The sequence below is a fragment of the Pholcus phalangioides genome, unplaced genomic scaffold, assembly GCF_987345545.1.
Source record: "Pholcus phalangioides strain wild (caught in Gottingen) unplaced genomic scaffold, Ppha-v1.0 ptg000006l_1, whole genome shotgun sequence".
NCBI classification, from domain to species: Eukaryota; Metazoa; Arthropoda; class Arachnida; order Araneae; family Pholcidae; genus Pholcus; species Pholcus phalangioides.
The window spans coordinates 3629063-3650551 of record NW_028301599.1 but is presented as its reverse complement, the minus strand read 5'-3'; the positions used below and the strand labels follow the sequence as shown (position 1 = coordinate 3650551).

General features: G+C 35.8%; 1 protein-coding gene across 1 annotated transcript in view; it reads right to left on the bottom strand.

Annotated features, from left to right (window-relative positions):
• LOC149085678 (uncharacterized) overlaps positions 1-21489 on the bottom strand; it is a 113750-nt gene that overhangs the window by 49408 nt on the left and 42853 nt on the right. The gene's annotated exons all lie outside the window — the stretch shown is intronic.

The following is a 21489-nucleotide window of genomic DNA, read 5'->3' as shown; positions in this document are numbered from 1 at the left end:
CAGACAGACAGACATGACCGCTGACCGCTCAGAGAGACCATCTTGGGATGGTCTCCCTGTACCATACGTGCAGGGTGTCCGGGCTGATGATATTGAATATTGATGGTTTATACTGAGAGACGTACACATGTTTCATTATGAGACTGCTGCAGTGTCGTCTGAATTTCGAGCCTGTCTCCCACTTACGCCTCCCTGCAGAAAGCAGGCGGACCGCCAACATGATACGTCATAACTGAAAAAGTTAGGCTTTTACCATCTTCGCTTCAGGATATGGAATGAATATGGCAGCACCAGCGTGAACACGAATCAAGCGCAACTATGGAAACATAAATACGTTAGAACCAACACTCATACCACATATATATTCCAACGTGTATTATGGCCGTATTCACCGACGACTGTTAACATGCAAGCGCCTGCTAAAACGATGGTTATTTGGAAAACGGTATTCTCCGCGCTTCACAGACCGGTTAGCAGTCGGTTTTTTCGTGAAAATGTAGCCACTGCTATTTGGGCTGTTAAAAAATGACAGGCATGTTAACGCATGCGCGATTAGTGTGTTTTCGGACTTCACCACTTTTCTTTAATGTTTATTTCGTGGACTTCGATTTTTTTGGGGTATTTTTCGGAAATTCGAATTTTATTCGCGCTCTAAAGTTTCGTTTTTTCTTTCTTTCTCTTGGTAATTCAAAGTCCGTTTTGCGGACTAAAAAAGTTTTTCTTTTTCAATATTTTTGACAATTCTAATGTAGTCGAATCCCGTTTTAACGAATACCATTATAGCGAAAATCTCGTTTTAATGAACACTTTTCTCATCCCCCAGCTAAGTTTACGTAGTAGCAATGCTGAAACCTGCAATAACTTCATAACGAAATTTCGTTATAACGAAGTGATTTCTCCGGTATCTTGGAGTTCGTTATAACGGAATTCGACTGTACAATTTCAGACTTGAATTTTTTTTTTTTGGTAATTTCTTTTGCGGAATTCAAATTCTTTTTTTCGGTTTCTTTCTTGGGTACTTCATAGTTTCATGAACTCTGAAATGCATATCGCGCTTTTGGGCAATTCGAAGTTAAATTTCACGGACGTTTGAATTACCAAATATATATTTATACAGTTGGATCCGCCTATATAACATTTTTCATAAACCATCATGGGAAAACGCTTTAAACGGAAAATCTTATTGTTGAGAATGATTGGGACCGTGGCCCCCACACATAGGCGGAGATAGACTTGGAAGTCTGGGGGGGGGGGGGCACGATGATGTTAATTCATATAGACCTTTGACGTTGGGGGGGGGGAGAGGAATGCCTCCCCGCCCATGTTTCCACAAGGACGGGGCTGACAAGGCTCCTGTCCCGGGACAATTACTATAATTTTTTCACGCTATAAATGCACTATAGAAGGGCCAGCCAGATCCCAGCCTAGGGGCCCTGCTCCAGGATGTGGGGACATGAAAATAATTAGTCTTAATAATCGAGAAAACATTGTGGGGATGTTATAAGCGTATCGGCTGTATATGTAATAATAATAATGAAGACATTTAAATTTCATTTTCTGGACTTTGAATCTATATTCGTGTATATATATATATATATTAGAAACGAATTCTATTTCATTGTCTCTGCATTCAATTTTTTCTGTTCATTTGGTAATTTAAAAAAATATACTTTAAACCATCGGTTCTCAACCCCCTTTTCTGACTCGCGGAGCCCTGTGGAAAAATTTAATTACTGATCAAAGTAACTGATTTATTTTTACTATTTAAAAATATTTCTAATCATTTTTTTAAATTTTACTGGTTTTTTATTATTTTCCTCGAGCCGCGGAGCCCTAGGGAGTGCACAAGGGCTCCGCGGAGCACCGGTTGAGAACCGCTGCTTTAAACTATTGAAAGAAAAAGAATTAATCACTAATTTTTTTCCTGTATTTTTGATGATTCGAAGTTCATACACTGATTAAAATTTCTAGGTGTTTTTTTCAGAGCCACATTATAAATTTCATATGGCACATAACTTCTCATGTGTTTTTCAAATTTTTGGTTCTGTTGCTAATGTCATGATGGAGCAGTGTACTGTAGTTATACTGTGCAGTTTCATTATGTATTTGAATATTACACAGCACAGTATATATTTTGCATAACTGCAAAATGTGGGTAACTATATAAATTATGTACTTCTGGATGCTCAATATGAGTGTGCATTCATATAGCATTTTTCGAGCATAACTCTTGATATAATTTTTTCTTTGTCAAACTCAGCTTCTCAATGCAAAGATAAATGGTGCTTCTTGATACAATCTGTTCGTAGTCCAATGTTATTAGTAATCTAATGCACAGATGAGAAAATGTATTTCCATATTTTGTCATTTCCAAGATTTTTTCAGCCCACAAATCTCATACGAGGCGGCATGTTTTCGAATACCTTGAACATAGAGACGTTTAAATTTTTCCTGCAAAATGGTGAACATATAAAACATGTTTTTGTAAAGACACTGTACTCTGAAATAATATTTAAAAATCAATTGAAAAAAAAAATTGACAATTTCGAAAAAAAAGTCAATCAAACTTTCAAAACTATAATTGTTATTTATTGTACTCATAAATGTATTGATAGAATAATTAAAAGGCAGAAAAAAAATTTGCATGAGCCCGTCTTGTTGTATGATCATCTCAGACAAATTGTCGAATTATCTTTTGTGAAAAGAAGTGCAGAACCCCCAAGAGTGTTGCCTGTAGACTGCTTGCTTAGGAGTTGAGAGGTTTACTTGATTTGATCAAATTCTGTAATAAAGTACAGTAGCCAGAAATTAATGTGTATCAACTTTTGAAGCATCAACTATATTTCATACTACTTCAGGAATTTTACTTTATACATGAAACAATGACAGTGAACTAATAATGTAGATTACAATTTTTATAGCTTATTTAAAACTCAAAACCAATGAAAATAACTACAAATAAGAAATAATCTAATACTCATGAACTCTTAACCTATTTTTCTGTTTGCACAACACTTATTTAAGTTAAACTCTTTCTAAACGTATTTTTTTATTCCATATAATTTTATTAGAGATGTGAGGTGAGAATATTCATTTTTCTTTTAAATAATTTAAATTTTTTTACTAATTTCGTGTATATTGTGAAATATAAGTTGCCTGAAACATTACAACCAAAACAATTTTTGGTATAATCACCCCCCCCCCCCCCATTAATCCTGGTCATGATGAGAGGTTTTAAAAGTTTGGTTATAGAGATTTTAGAAACCTTTAGATTAAATTATTATATAAACAATTATTTTAAAATTAGATAAATTTTCAGAAATAAGTTCACAACAAAAGAAATTAAACCAAATTTGATTAATAAAGGAAGCTATTCTTATATAGTAACCTTCATTCTAAGATGTTTTGCATTGAAGAACTGTTTTCTTCAATGCACATACACTTAAATATTCTGTATCACTCACTTTTCTTTAAAAGTTGTGCAATTCAGCCCCACGTAAAAATCATAAATTGAAACAAAAATCATTCACAAAAATTAAAGTATTTGTGTGCTCGACACTGGGTCATAAAATAAAGGGTAGAATTTATCAAATGATTTCATAATTGCTTTAAATTAACCATGCCATCAATAATAAGTTGCACAAATTTTTCTCGGAATGTAATTTTTTCTACATTTTTAATAGTAATTATACTCTTGCAAATGATGTTTCACAATTAAATAGCATATTCTCTTTCCATCCCCATTGGCACTGTTTACAAACAATGCAGAGTATTGTTTACAAACTGGCATTTCTTTGATGTCTCAATCGAATACACATACATAAACCTCTGCTTTTGAATAGAAAAGTATTTGTAATTTTATATGGAAAAAATAGAAATCTACTTCTTTTTTTTTTCGTGAAATCGGACATTAATATTGTTTCAGCATTTGTAATATTAAAAAAAGCACTAGTCGTCACATGGGAAAATGAGGTGGGGATGTTGACAGAGCTTCAGCCCTGGGATGGGTTGATCATAATTTTTTGTTTTTACATTCTAAATTTACATCAAAGGGCCCACAGAAAATCCTGGCATGGGGCCCCGGCTTCAGGATGTGGGGACCTTGGTTGAGGGATAATCAGGGACCACTCAGCAACATTATATATCACACTTTGGATACTTCAATTTGTTTATATAATAATTTTATAAAAGGAAATATAAATAACTGTTGAATAAAGCGTTGACATACCTCATCAACTGCTTGAGAATCATAATCAGATTCCTCCATCTCCCAGAAATGCGATCGAGCATGTTTCTTGTGACGAGGTCGAAGCGGATGAAGAGCTGTACCAACGTTACAAACATCTGTTTCTTGAAATTTCTCTAATTCGTTACTTTATTCAATAAAATAAAACTACCAATAACAAAAATAAATAACATCTTGCGGCGATAGCCAACGCGATCGTCCTCCATCTTGTTTTCAAAAACACTCGCAGCAGCAGAAGAAAAAAGAATAAACACGTGATCGATATTGACGAATCAGCATCAAGATCATCATCATCACTTGTTAAACGCCGTGGCCTTGTCACAGCCGCTCACTGGTTAGCCGAGAATACCGATTTTTTCTAACATACGCGATAGCAGTCATCCGCATGTTATTCGACCGGCCGTTTAACAGTCGCTCCGTGAATACGGCCATTAATCAGTTAGAAATTACGCAGACAAATGTGTACGTACAAAGGTATGCAGGCTTAACTAGTAGTAGTAGTACTATTTAAGTGTCAGCATTAAATGCGCGTAGCATTTATTCGCATTTTTAAAGCCGTTTCTCCCCAACTTCCCTCCGTTTTTCGAATTCGAATATCTCAATGAATATTGCTGTTAGAAATGTGAAATTTTTTAGGCATCAGGGCAGACACGGGACAACTACTTTGTAATTAGGTTCTTGAGTATAGGGTGTCCATATTTTAAGTTATCATTTTCATTATAATTACTATACAACCCCTTGCAACACGAATGACCTATTTGAGTAAAACATGCTATTTGAGTACTCTTTCTGACTGGAAATATGCCTCTACGATAAACGATATGCCACTAGGTAAAATGTCATACTTCCTGTTACCTGTGCACCCTGTATATATATATATATATCCTATATAAGCAATAGCTCTTTTAAGGCCCACAAAACTAATCATTTAGCGAGCGTTGCCCTCCAGACGTGAAATCTGTGTATGAACGCTTTGAATATTCACAAAGTTGAATTTTCCTCGTGTATTCATCCCGCCACGCCTGCAAATTCGGTTGGTGTCGAGTTTATTACACCATCCAGAATCTGACTGCAGGAACTGCCCTAACATACGTTCAATTATTTTCCCATGTTGTTTGACGATTAATTTTTTTTACGATTAATTTTTACGATTTTTTTACAATCGTACATCTATAAGAGAGATTCCTTAGCCACTTTCTTGAAGAGGAATTTGCTCTAATTGTACTTCAAAATGTTCCATTTTTGACCTACATTCTGTTTATATTATTGTACTATTGCTATTCAGGTACTGTAAGTTGAGGATTGAAAACATTTATTCACTTCCTCTCTCTCTCTCTCTCTTGAGTATTATTTTTTTCTTATTTCATCTTTTGTTCTTTTCTAAGGGCTAAGACCATTCACCGACAGCGTCTTGACGCGATAAATCAGTCGCGCAGTTGCCCATATTCGCAAGACTGATAACATTGCACAGGAAGTATGAGAGCGTCATCAATTGCGATGACTCCGCTTAGTTTGGGAATATACGAGTCTTGTATTATCTGCGCATGCGCAGTGTGTTTGTTTACTTTTTATGTGCCATCGCTCCGTGGTTTTTCCTCCGGTGCGTCTCTCTTTCCGTACAGGCGAGTCTCCTCTCTTCTTGCCCGCGTAAACATAAAAGCTCAAAATTTCATAATTGCCGCTCATCGGTTGTGATGGTAATCATTTAAATATAATTAGTCATTTTTTGCAACAAGAACGGCTTTTGTGAGTTTACGTCAGGTGCCTCATCAAGACTTGATAAATTCTGTTGAATTTCAGTTTTCAAATATTTTTTCAAGATTATATTTAGCCAACACACTCGTCTCATGCAGTGCAGTTGCGGACGGAGTAGAGTGTAAAGGTCGCTTTCAGTGGACGGCGTCAGACGCCCTTTTGTCGTCGGATTCAATGTCGACTATTGTCACTCGCGTAGCTTGCCGCATGTTGTCCCTTCCAGTTGACGAACGGCCTAATGAAGAGAATAAGAGATTCTCACGAATTAAGGATGGGTGTAGAAGGGTTACATGGATGTTAGTCGATAATGAACGCGTTGTTAAATCTCCTCTTTCTTTTGTCTGAATACATACAGAATACCCCGACTTAAGCTTCCCCAAGTTGCGTGAATTCGATTCAAGTTATTCGATTTTTTTCTAATTTCCGAAATTCAAGCAAATCACAAGATTATTGCTGCCTACAAACACAGCTTATTACTTTCACCTCTGGTTAATGTAATATCAGAACATTCAAAGCGTTAGACACTGCTTTCATTTGCAAATATTTTAGCGAATAGTTATTTTAAGGTTTGTAGTCATGAGATAAGTTGCATTTTATGGGAACATACGCAAGTGCTATTATGGTGAACCAATAGTGAGAAGAAAAAACACACATTTTGTTCCAAATTTTGATCCAAATTAATATTTATATGTATTTGTGTGCAAATTCGACTTATATACGTGTCTGTCATTGGTCCCGCATAACTTCGGAGTATTACCGTATTCTATTTTTAGAAAGTTTTTTCTGGGACCTAGACTATGTATGCATCGTCCAACGTGGTTGCCACTAATATATTACGTACTGAACGTGTTAAAAACATCCACATTCCTTTTTAAACCTTTCAGTATCTCATTATGAATAAATGATCTCCATAAAAAAGTTTTGGTAGGTCATTTTTGTTCCAATTAAACACAAAAAAATAATATATACATATATAATAATAAATATATGTATTTTTTCAAAATATTATATAGTACACAATAATCTAATGAACCTGGTACTTGGAAGTTTCACCTCCGCATTACACTAAAAACATCCGGACACGCATGGGACCAAAAATTATGTCCGCTAACAGGGAGTGTCCACTAATCGGATATATAGTGGAACATCGTTTATGCGACTGTTTATTTGTACGACGTTTCGATTTCGGCGAAATGGGTTTCAATACATTTTAATGTTAAAATATGTATTAGGTGTGACCGCTGGTTGTTAAGCATAATCACAAATCGTCTCGATAAAGAGTTTAATTAGATTTCAGTGCATTCATCATTTTTGCCGGTGATTGCGCATAGTTCCCAGATAAATTTGAGAAATTTGATAAATATGGAAAGATTTATCATTTTTCTTCTCTCTTACTAAACCAATTAACTATTTTCATCCGTACATGATATACTTGCAGTACACATACTTTGCAATAGAAATTAAAATAAATGTGAAAAGAGATGACAACATTATCAGCCATCAAAACATTCATGACAACATTATCAGTCTTATAATATTGGCTTTCTTCAAACGTCTCAACAAAAAAACAAACAAAAGTCGACATTGCCATTTGAATTCACCATCCTAGAGACCATAGTGATTCTGAATGAGTAATTAATTGACTATTCATCTATTTGCCAAAATCAGTTTGCAATTAAACCTAAGCATAATCTAAGTTGAATATGATAAATTCTCGGTTTATGATCAAAAAATTAAAAAAATTAGAATTTGGAAAAAAATTAATGTTTGCCTGATTTTACTGTTATTAATCGAGAGTATCCACTAACGGGCAGTGAAATACATTGGAACCATATTTCACTGTACCGCGGATCAGAAAACTGTCCGTTAACGGGGAGTGTTCGTTAGGGGAGGTTCCACTGTATAGGCTTACAATAAAGATAAAAATACCAATTTTCTCTCTCTCTCTCAAATATGTTGAATATTACATAACCATGAATATTTATTTAGAAAGAAAGCTATAATTTTTTTTTTAGGAAATGTTTTGTAAAAGCATAGACACCCCGAAGTGTGATGCAGTATATACTTTAACAGTGACGAAATATCTAATTGCATTTTATTAATTTATTTAAAAAAATCAATAGTCCTATACTTGTGCTGTTACAATCATGAAACAATTATACAAACTTTATACTTTAAATTACCGACACTCAACAACTTATGCAAGGGATGTTACGGGGGTTTAAGTGCTGGTGTTGCTTTTAATTACCGTCAGAATTAAAAGGGTTAAACTTGCTAGGCAGAATCTGTTTTAACATGGGTATAATAAGACTATAAACGGTGAAAACATGAACATACGTTAAGCACCAATAAAAAAATCGGACTGAAAAATCAACTTATTAAACGCAAAATACGAAATCCAATACCCTCGTCCAGAGGAATAGTTATTGGTCTTCTTTTGAAGTATGAAATACCGTAATTTTTCGGTCACATGTAAGAAGTCTTTTCTAATTAACCGAACCAGAACTCTGGAAAACTTTTATTTGAACCATTAGCGGGGGCACGTGTCCGTAAATATGAATAAATAATGTCGGAAGCTCTCTCTTGACAAACAACCGGCACAAACGATGTAACTAACAATTTCACAGCTGCAACATTTGAAATTCAACTCAAAGTCAGCGAGGGTCATGCGTCTGAATAAGTTTCGCGAGGGCGGAGGTGGACAGTCGCCGGTGCTTTTCCTGACCGTTAAACTCTGGAGTTTGTCCCCCGGTCCGCGAGAGTTTTCAGGCTCAAAGCAGAAACTTGTAATCGCTTATAAATAACGTACGAGAGAGGGAGAGATATTAGCGCTTGATGTACGATGCCATTAAGCCAACGGTTCTCCTTACCAGCTATTCCAGAAAGTTTCTCTCTCTCCTCCTCCCAGTGAATTTAAGAGAACTGTGGCTATGTGAAGGTGAAGGGAATGTTTGCAAAAGGATTGTTGGCCTAACGTCCTGATATAGAAAGTTGGAGGGGTTGGAGGGAATGGAACGATCTTCGATCGCTGTGTTGGTTATGGACGGGTCTCTCCCAACGAAGACAAATGTCCCCTTGTGTCAAGTGCTGCAAGCCTTTTACTGTTACAAATGGTGACATTTTCGCTTTGCGAGCGAACTGTGTGTGAAAACTGTACACTTCCTCTAGACTCCTGGCAGTTATCGAATTGAAGAAAGAGGATAGCGGGGGTGGAGGTATAGACGAGCTTTTCTAAATAGTTTCCATGCAGATAATTTCGTGAGATATGGATGAAACACGTCGAGCTTTCTTCAGCTACCATGAGCCGTGAGAGAGAGAGCTCGCTATAAATGTTGTTGCTCCATCTCGCTGATGATTTTGAACATTGTTTCGTGTCAAAGTGAAGTATTCGGTGACTCGTTGGTACGAGAAATGTCAGAATGGTATTGTTCTCATACAGTGCTTGGGTATTCTACGATTTCAGAATAATCACGTCACGCTGACAGGAAAATTTTTCAACGGGCTTTCTGAAATGTACAGACCAAATAAGAAGCGCAACATCCAGTAGTTAATGACGATAAGTGAATTGGAAAACAATGATAATTCACCTAAAAAAAAATTAACCAATTACCAATTTTTTTTTAATGTTCTTGAAAGTTCTAAAAACCTATTCTATAAATTTACAGTATCTGCATTTCGAGGCGTGAATTGAAATATACTATGAGAGACTCAAACACATACTACACTGTACGACAACGGAATCATATTAGAAGATAAGTTACACGAAATAAGTCAGGAATCATGTTGAAGATGACGTTTCGACTATATCTGAAGTCAAGCTGTCATTTCTTTTCTTCATACCATATGTGAACATATTAAAATAATAGTAAATCCTCAACAAAAAAAAAATGCAGTACTGTAGTTCCGGAAATGGGAAACAGTAGGAAATGGGAAATATATGGCCCTCGAATGCTGAGAATAAAATGTATAAAGAAAAATCGATTTTTACTAGATCGATGTAAGGTACAGATACTTCCGGGATATTTTTTTCCCCACCAGGAAAAAAAATAGTGTGCAATAGATCCATACTGTCTTTTTATTTCAAGCAGCTAAAAATATTCTCAACCCCTTCCTTTATATTTTTTTTTTACCATTGCACCCTGTGCCAGAGGAGAAAATTTTTTTTGCCATATTCTCTACTGGAAGCTACAGCAAGAAATTGCTTTTCCATTGATCCAGACGCTTTATTTCTCATTGTCCGACGGACTATTCCTTCCCGCCTGCCCTTAGGAGATCTTTCTTTTTCGTATTTCTTGGAAGTGTCGACACTCATATCGATAATGACGCCCTATGTCGTTTTCCTAAAGCCTCTTTTTTTTTAATCTCGATATGTTGGTATTGATAACTCGTGAAGGGCCATCGATATTTAATACACTGAATTTCGCTTAGGATAAAAAATTCATGTCTTCTTCCCGCGGCAAATACTGCTTGTAGTCTCTTTATTCCGTTCATATTTTTTTCCCCGACAGGTTGATGTTTTCGTTATATATTATGCAATGATATCTTCTTAAATACTACTAATGACAAGGTACAACGTGATGTTTTTCACAAGTTATTATTATTTTTACATGATCACCATGCAGATTATGAATTAATGGGAATTCACCGTGAAACTGTCACAGCTTCATTTTTCTTCTTTTTTCTTTTTCCATGTCTCATTTTGAATTCGGAGTTTACCATAGAATTTTTATTACTGGTGGATACTATCAATGAAACATAGCACATTGCTTCTACGAAAATATTTCTAACCCTTTGTTTGAGCGGCACAGCAGAAATCACTGAACCCACTATGGAATGTCTTGCATTTTATGATTGAGTAGGCATTTCCTAAACTTTGGATTTTCAGCAGGTGAAAAACTACGGGGTATAGAAAAAACTGCGTGATTGAGAAATCAAATTTACAAAATATTTTGTCTGGGGTTCTTTTTGCTAAAGTAAGAGGGTTTTAAGGAGGCGAGATACACGCCTCGTCATTGCCACTTAGAGAGTTATATAAATAAAAAAAATGTTTAATTTTTTCTCTCTCTTCCAGCTCTCATCATATAGGTATATTTTTTTCAATAAATGTAACATGTGTAACCAATCTACCTTGCTTCTATGGTCACATGGCCAAGGATTCGGAAAAGGGAATAAACATAGATGTTGTTCATGATGACTTCCAGAACACATTTGATCGGGTCCAACATTGTAAACTTTTAAAGCGTTTATATGCCATTGTTTGGGGGGGGGGGCAACTTGTTGAATTGGATAGAATCGTGGTTGAGAGTAATAAGTCATATCGGGTTATGGTGAACGGGGAATTTTGACTGGACATGTGCCAAAAGTGAAGTCCGTCAAGGAAGTGTTCTTGATCCCATATTTTTTAACTTCTTCTCTAGAAACTCGATCAGGGTGCCGACGGGATTGTTAGCAAATTCACAGATGGTATGAAACTAATGTGGGGTAGTTGGGAATCCAAGAGAGAAGGAGATGCTCCAGACGAACTTGAATATGATTGCGGCAGGTGCTAATGAATGGAGTGTGACCATTATTGCTGATAAGAGGTATTACTGTCCCGGATGCAACTAGAATCACTGATTTGGGAATTCTCATTGACGAAACGATTGGGCTACCGAGAACATTGTTCACTAATGGTCAAAAATTGAATAGAATGTTCGGTTTGATTTTTAAAAATATTTTTTTTTTGCGTTTTCCTAAAGTCATTCTTCCGCTTTTCCGAAGCTTAGTTCGTCTTCGACTGGAGTATGCCGTAAGGTTCTAGTACCATGACATCGACTTGGTCGAGGGAGTGCATAGCAGAGCTGCGCGTGCTCTTGTTGTCACAAAAAGTCCTGAGCTATGAAGAAAGATCTGATTTCTTGAATATGGACGCATGTCTCGGCGGGAATATGATCGATCAAAATAAAATTTTCAATGAGATGAATAGGATGGACCATGAGTCAGGTATTAATATATTGTCAATCAACTGCTTCATCGAGGTGTCACCAGTGTCGATTGGTAAGGGAAAACTCCAGGTTGTGAAGGTGTTTCCCTAAATAGGGTTTGTTAATAAATGGAATAGCTTACCTCCGTGGGGAGGGGTCGTGAATTCTAACAAGATTCACACGTTCTAAAAGAAGTACGATAAACATCTGGGACATATCAGAATCTATCCATACTTAGATAAGACAACCATATTTTTTTTATGGGCAGTGTATAATATATTAATTATCTTTTTGCCTTTATCTTCTTTTTTGTTTCTTTCTTGATATATTCTTTTATATTTGGCTGCTTTTTTTTTTTTTTTAACCGAGCACAACTCAGGTCTATCGCCATAGGTATATTTAGCTGCTGTATTTTGGTTATAATTGATATACCCATATATTTCATTGACATCTTCTTTTTTCGGTAATCTCGTAGGGCAATTTGTCTCTTGTGGCTCTTGTGTTTGTATTTGTATAAATATATTTTTTTCACGAAGAGCAAATATTCAACCTTTTTTTTAATCGATCAATTTATAATGGAAACTCAATTTATCATGTTTTCTTTGGGTTGTTTTCTACCATTCTCAGTGTAATCCATTACGAAAAAAATTAACCGCAGACAGTCAGCAGACTTTGAACATGGTACTTACATAACACAAAAGGTTTGGTCATCTGTCACTTTCTCTTATGACACTGACGATAGATGGCAGCACCACTTAACATGAAACACACGTAACTCTGTCTTGCTAATGCTACTTTTACAGGGTGTCCTTCATGTCTTAATTCCGCTTCTATCTCATCAACCATACATTTTAGAGGTATGGTTTTAGTTTAGAAAATGCAAATGCCAAAATTTAGTTAGAAAATATCTATGATGTGATGTCACTCTACGCTATGCATATGAATGTTTTTAATAGCTGACTGAAGCGAAGATGGATTTAGGAAAGAGAGGAAATACAACTGTCTTTTACGTGGAATCGGGTCATTCATATGAATAGCTGAGACTGACATCATCCTAGGATAAGTCACTATCTGGTGGCAGTGTCAGCAATTATAAGCTTGGGCCCGAGTTGGGTCCGACCGTCCATGTACGGTCCCGTTCAGTGCACGCGAGCTCTAAGGTGAGATTGAGATATTCATTGTCTTTGTAGTTTCCTGCGCTCACCCGTAAAGTGAGAAGAGGTGGGTTCGGTGAGCGCGGTAAGTAAAAATTATATGTTTTTCCCTGAAACTTCTATTCCTTTTTTCATCCCGTTTTTATTATTATTGTACAAGACAGTTGTAAAAACTATCAATCAAGAAACATAAGTGGCCTAATAATATATGTGCCACAAAAATTGCAATTTGTTTGTTCGGAACAGAGAACATGAAAAGTTGTAGCCTGTATAAAAAAAACTTTTTTTTTCATTATTATGGATACGCCACTGTCGGGGAACTACCTCGCGAACCAAAAATAGCGTACAGTCTGGATGCTCAGGAAACGTTTAGAAACAACGCCCCTAATTACCACAATCGATCGGCGGTTAAAATGGGGGGAGACAAGTGAGTAAGAGAGAATCGAAAACGTGTGGCCGACGGATAAACCATGTGCTTGCTCATCTCCTACGGGACGAAAAGAGAGAGAGAGAGAGAGAGAAAAGTTAAGGTAATGAGCCCTTGATCCAACCATTAACCTAATTTAGAAGAGACTGTCCGCGACACGTATTATTTTCTTCTGCGAGTGTTCAATTATCCGCAATCTTGTCATTTGGAAATCGTTGGAGGAGGCAAGAAAAGTAATAAGAAATGTAGGGCGTTCGGAAAAAAAAAGAAGGAGAATCTATCAGTGTGATGGTTCCGAGAATCTTCTGTCAGATTACTGACGACACCATGTTACGGTCTTTAAAGATCAGAAGCGTGACTGGACGTTGAATGACAGATGGGGTATCTGGAGTATATCACCGAAACAGAGATAATGTCTGTGTCTTTTTTTTGTTCGTTTGTGGTAATCACCATAGAAATTCACTACCAAAATACTGGTTGACTTACATTGACACACGCAGTCTGATACATGGTGGTTATAAATAAACTGACACTCTTCAGACGTATGTAGCGCCCATTCTGATGGAGGTATTTTGACGAAACTTTTTTTAGGATGTATGGATGACTGGGGGGAAAAGAAAGACTGAATAAAAAAAATTGTTCAATATTCGACCACTAGGTGACGATAAAAAGCGCCATTTTTTTCACCTGGTGGTCAAAAATTTAACTCTTTTTTTTAATTGAATCTTTCTTTTTCCCCTCATGGTCCGTATATCCTATATGCCAAGTTTCATCAAAATAGCGTCATCAGAATGGTCACAACATGCGTCTGAGCACTTCCAGTTTATTCATAACCACCCTGTATGGTATACAGGGCGCATAGGATATTCCCTTTATCTTCAAATGACTCGCGAATCGCTGATCGCTTAATCGGATACTAACGATTATAGCACAAAATATCCGATTAAACGGGATATCGGATTAGGCGGGGAATAATTTAAATGCCAATTTTTACACGATGGTATGGTTTGCATATTGAAAACTGATGAAGGATCAATGCTGATAAAGCTTCTAGGATAAGTCAGACATTAAAAATTAATTATAGCTGTACTGTACTTAATTACAATGTTCACACTACCTAAGATTTTGACATTTCATTAGTAAAATTAGCGCTCTCTATTGGCTTAAAAAGAAACAAAAATAACATAACTAAATGTACGTATTGAAGACGCAACTTGCTACTCTCAACTATATTCTTGCATTTAAATCCTAATTTAGTGTATTATTATTTATTAATTACAAATGTTTCATTCAATAAATCATCATGCGCATAGTGGTTGATATGAAGTAACAGTTGACATGTGAAGCGTAATATTACATTAAGGGAAGATTTTCAACATTTTCTCTCAGGGAGAAATTTTGGTGCCGCAGGATTTTATCCGTTATCCAATAGGTAGAGGTGACTGAATATGGGCATTAATGAGGTAATTTTTTTTTACTTGTGGCAATGATTTCTAGAACGATGCTTAGAATTCAGACGAGAATATATTTTTAGAACAAATTAAAGCAAAATTGAAATGTTTATTTGTAAGTATTTTTAAACTGAATAGTTGAAAAATGATTCTTGAATTGGAAAGAAAAAGTTACGGATGTCCAATTTTGTTTTTTGCCTCTGTGGAATCAAACTCCGCATTTTTTTATGGGCGGAGAATGGACAGTGCAGTTCCGCATCACATTTCGAAATGTCTAAAATGAAAAAGAGGTGTTCCATTCTGTGCCGGAATTCCACTGACACCGGAACAGTACAAAAAAAGAGAGAGAAAAGAGCAAAAAAAAGAAAATTCCATTTCATTCTTTTCAGATACATAAATCATGAAATGGGAGTCTGGAGGATGAGGGACGTTGCAGAGGATAATGTAAAGAAAAGGATGGACCCATTCGATGGAAACATTCGCTATCGTCTAGTCACGCGTGACCTCCGAGTCAATCTTCGTTCTTTTTCGGCTTCTTTCGCCTTTTTTTCAATGTGGTGCCTGGTCAACGAACTCACAAAGCATAATCCCAAGATCTTCCGGGAAAAAAAGACCGACTCGGGGTATCTGAATATATTCTTCCTAATGGAAACGAGTGAACCAAAATACATCTGAAACAACAGATGTGAACGTTTTTTTTTTTTTGTACGAGGAAGCTATCCGCGCACATATTTACTAAAATCCGTAACTATCATGTCACGAGACAAGCTGGATATTTCTGGTTGGGATTATCTGATACAAGTGTTTCCACAATTCAGTGATATCGCCCATTGCGGAAGGGAGAGGCAATCGCATTAGATGTTACGGATATAGCATGGAATCCTACGAGTTGCCTACAGTGAAAATGGGGTGAAAAGGATTCTCATAAAAAGGGGAATGAGACAAAAAGGTTAAGGAGACTCTGGCCTGAGTTAACGAACCAGAGGTGACCCAAGCGTTCGACAAATTCAGTTTCTACCTAGAAATAGTAAACTCATCTCTAACTATTGTAAATGCTGTTTCATCCCTTGGAAATCTCACTGGCCGCTTTGAACGCATGGGCATGATCTCGGAACCGCTACTACTACTACTACTAAACATGTACCTCGTCCACTTTCCTCGGCTTAATGTCACTGCTCAAACACGTTTTTCAGACAACATCGGCACACGAAATGTGCTGAATTGACGTAGCTTGTTTTCACATTTCAGTTGCTGATTTTACTGTTTTAATTCAATGATCTCTCGTTTATGGTGTTGTTTTATGCACGATGTAGTATGTGCATGAGGTATTTTTGTAATATATTTATAATCTATAAGCTAAGTTAAGAAATAGTTAATAATTAATAAATGTTCTTTGGCACATTACCATTGAAAATAATAATAATAATTTCAAACGTTGTTAATAAAGGAGCCCAAGGCTACTAAAACTACACCTAATTCAAATGATAACAAAAACATAATCAAAAATAACTAGAAAGTTCAAAATATCATTGAAATTATCTGTCTCGAGTTGACTTTCAATCATCACAATAAAAATTAATTTATATCCATGATTCAACTGAAATGGAGAAGAGAAAAATATTCTCAGTGGAAGTCACCTCATAAAAGCAAATGCAAAATTTCTTATTTCAAATATTTGAATGGTTGAACGAAGCAATCCGATAAATAGGCAAATGCTACCAAGAATCGAATCGATATTTTTGGGAAAGAGTTCAGTAAAAAATAGACAGCGCACAGATTGTTAACGCACAGTTGTTTATTAAGAGGATAATAAAGGAAGCACACTCGGCTTTGTTCGAGTAATGACGTCACACATGACATCAGCCTGTGTCGACCCCGGTGCCGCATAAAAAAAACATTATTATATAGCCCTGGGTTTATTTTTGAGACAATATGCTAAATATTGTGCGTTCCATAAGAACTTAGAGTAAAACCATAAAAAAATCGAGAAATACATGTACAGCCAGGACTGGAAAAAGAGGGGACAGGCCAACTGCCCTGGGTGGAATAATTCAAGGGGGGTGACAATTTTAAGTGAAAATAAAGAACATTGTTATAAAGTTATCGAATTCTAAAGATGTCGGAGTAGCAAAATCATGTTTGCCCCAGGTGCGAAAATTCCTAGTTATGACCATCGGTACAGCAAAAAATAATGCATGCTTTTCTAAAATATCTTCCTTCACATGATATGCAATAGTCCCATATCGTTCAATTTATGGTTTCAAAACAAGTAGAGAAGGTTTTTTTCCTGGAAGCCGCCTCAGTGAACCCTGAAAAACTTAAATTTTGTATAAGTTCACTACGCTTTCTCGATACGTGTTGCCACAAACTTGAAGACTGAAACACGATATCTAAATGAAATATCAAAATCATGTCGCAACACCCTTGAAGTCCGGATTTGGAATCGTGTCATTTCTGGCTGTTTCAGAGGCTGAAGGGGAAGCTCCGCGGAAGAAATACTAGTTATTTCATCTCTGTACAAATAGTCTTCCAGATTGTCTACGAGTTCTTGATGGTCTTTATTCAGATTGAACTGTATTACTTTCTGTATGGATGCCGGGATGCCGGATAGGATATTTCAAGGGTGAACGTGAGCTTTAATGAGATAGCAAATTAGCTTGATGATTTTACGTTATTAGGTGTTGAATATTGTTCGATAAAGGGGGTTCGCGGCCTTTATCTCTCTGTCAAAAGGGATTCTGGGCTTTCGTTCCATTGGGACAAAAGAGCGCGTAGAACACAAAGAATCGAGAACCTCTTCTTCACGATATTGCTAACGATGCATCTGTTCAATTCACCACAACTCGAAGCAAACCGATGACTGAACAATATCTGTCGACAACCGTTCAGTCGACCCCAGCACTCGATCCAGTAACTCACGCTGTTTACATTTCATTCCAATATTTCTTTAGTTCACTGGATGGTCTTTTAGATTGTTGACAAGCTTCTCATACCATAAAAATTATTTCAGACTGAATAACTTAATATTGTTTTCTGATGGAATATTTCTCGGTCCCCTTATGTATTTAAGCTAAACTACCTGAAATGCTGTATATTGTTTTCTTGAATTTATTGCACTTACCGCTACTTGTAACCAATCACCCCTCCTTGATTTGGACAATTCTTTGATGTGATTGTCTCAAATGAAAAGCTTATTCCTTATGTTTGCTTTTAATTCTAGATTTTAAATGAACAATTCCGTGAATTATAATTTTTTTAATTGGATTTATTTTCATGTAGAGGTATATATTTTTATCGTGGAAGCTTCATCCAAAAAATGCAATAATGAAGATTATCGTGGTTCAAGTATGGAAAGGATTATGTACTCTATTTCGTCTCAATGATTTTTTTAGATTATAATAAAACATTTCTGCATAGAGTACACACGAATGGTTCAAGAGATATTATTCTCATATATATTCTCAAATATAATATCTGACAACGAAAATAAGAGAGAAAACATTTCGAAATAAATTTATTTTGAAGTACAAAATTACAAAGAGATTATTTCGGGCAATGTGCTCATAATTATTAAAAACCATTTATAAATGTAAAGAATTTCTTCACGTATGTGTCTTATGGATCTCTTTTATTTAGTCTAGGAAAGAACATCCAAATGAATTCGTCATTGTTGTACCGCTCATAAAAACATCGTGATACTTTTACTGCACATACTTTTTTGGAATTTCTTGCACGTACTTCTACTCGAAACCAATCGCCCTAATCGATTTGGACATTTCTTTGATGAGCTTATCTTGAATAACAAGCTTATTTCTTGTATTCGTTCTTAATTTTAGGTTTTAAACGAACAATTCCGTGAACTAAAAATATTTTCAAAACTTTCACTCAAGTTGTTTTTTTAATAGGATTTATTTGAATATAGTTCTTAAGAGTTGTAAGAGTTTTTAATTTTGAAGTTTCATTCTAAAAATGCAATAACGAGGATTATCGTGGTTCCAGTATGGAAAGTTCTTATCACATTGCGTCAATGAGTTTTTTTTAGATTATAATTAAATGTCTCTGTAGTAACGTCTGTAACGTCCCTCACGGGAGAATCAAAAGATGTTATTCTAATTTGTATTCTCAAATGTAATATGTGATTATGGATCTGAGAGTGTATATTCAATATCGAAATAAATTTATTTTGAAGTAAAAATATCAAAGACATTATTTCGTGCAATATGCGTATGATTATTTAAACTATTCTGCCTCTCATTGAAGGACCAAATGGTCAAATCTATAAATTATTATTATTATATTATTATTAAAAACTATTTATAAATGTAGAGAATATTTTCACATATACGCGTCTAATGCATCTTATTTTTCCTCTTTTTTATGGTCTAGAAAAGAACATCCAAATGAATTCGTCAAGCTTGTACCACTCATTAGAGCGTCGTGATACTTTTATTGTGCACTCTTTTTTGGAATTTCTGGCACTTAACCACATGCATGGTATGTAACTATTTTTTTTTCCTATTCCCCGTAATCTTATCCCGAACTTTTTTCTTTTCCACATTTTTTTTCCCCCGCATTTTTTTTCATCATATTTCTTTTACTTTTCATCGTAATATACCGACCTAAGCATATTTGTAATTCCAAGCAGAGAAAAGGCAATGCTAATGACGTATCCATTCCCCTGGAAGGACATTTCTCCGTTTTGACGGAAATGATGGTTATGGCGTCGTGGAGGGTCGACACGGGTAAGAGAAAAAAAAAAGAGAGAAATAACAGGAAAAAAAAATAGAGTAAGGTTCCTATCATTAGCAAAATCATACACTGGTACTGCTGGATACCTGCCAGTGGAGTAACTGGGTCGCACGGAACAAGGAGTAGCGAAAGTATAGAGGAGAGTATAAGGTGGAAATGGAACTACGAAGGCGAACTAACCTCGTGAGAAATACCGGGCGCATAGAAGTGTGTTTATTTCTTCCACTTCAGGGCATTCATTCGTCGTCTCTTGTGAGGTTTTATGAAATTTATCTTGAAAGTTGTTAGGGAAATGCCTCAGACAGAAAGAAAATGTTTCCTTTTTTTCTCCCTCCTCTTTTACCCGACACTTCATCCATAATAGACATCTTGAAGGTCATAATGCAATGCATGGGAAATTAAGGGATGAAAACACACTCACACATTTGAATAACTTTAGAGGAAAAAACTAACCAGAAAAAAAACACACGGTATGTTCGAATATCGTGGTACATTAAGTTGGGAGAATTGTAAGCAGTAGTTGGGTGAATTTTGGGATTCATTAGGAGGAAAGAAACTTTTCCTTTTTCTTGCTTGCTGTTTCCCAAAAAAAATTGTGTAGAACTTTTTTGGAACTCAAACAATTTAAAGTTAACAAAAACTTTTGAGCGGAAGCTTTTCACACTATTGAATATTATGCGTGTTTTGATTTTCGATCGATGAATTATGATGAAGTATTTCACCACACGTCGTCATGTTTTTGAAATTGCAATTTGAATACAGTTAATGGCATCATGTTTGTTCAATGCTGCGAAAAACAAAGTAACTTTCGACAAAAATCTAATGAACTGGACGGTTTTTACAACTTATCAAACGTAGTTTATATATGTTACGGTAAATATATGATAAAATGGTTTTTATGCGTAATAGCCAGTTGTTACGCATAATACCAGACCGTTGTTTTTAAACTTGATAAATACCAAGAGAATTATACATTTACCGAAATGTATGCATAATATTCTAATGCAATTTGGTGAATTTGATAAATACTGGAAACATTAGCACTTTTTTCAGCGATTATGCATAATAACCAAGTTTTGTTGGTAAATTTGATAAATACTTGAAATTCATCTTCATTATCTGTGATTATGTATAGCACCCAAGTGAAATTGGTGAATTTGATAAATATGAAAAAAAAAATCCAAATGGGTCTAGTATCAATGAAGAATACAATCGTACTCTTAGATTACGATAACAAATTTTACGATCGTACCCGGATATAATGATTCAATACATGTAAGAATGTTGATATATAGTATATCATATAATACGATTTATTATGTTTACTAACGACGCACCGCTTGGGTATTATGCATAACCGCTGGTAAAAATGCTAAATTTAGGGAAATTTATCAAAAAATGCTTGACGATTAGGAATAATAACCTTTTACTATGTATAATACCGGTGTGGAGAACCCCGTCCACTTATTCCTTGGCTAAGTCGCCATCTTGTGGCGGTGTCCGCAATTGTGAGCTTAGCCTGACATGTTCGATCGTCCATGCACGGTCCCGTTCAGTGCACACGAGCTATAAGAAAAGATTGAAATATTCGTTGCCTCTGCAGTCTGGTGCGCTCATCCAGCAAGTGAGAGGAAAGTGGCTTCGATTCTCCGTACGTGCAGTTGAACTTTCTTTCTTTCTTAAATTCATCTTCGAATCAACCAGCTTTTAGAAACCTTCGTACGGAACTGACGTTTGTTTTTTC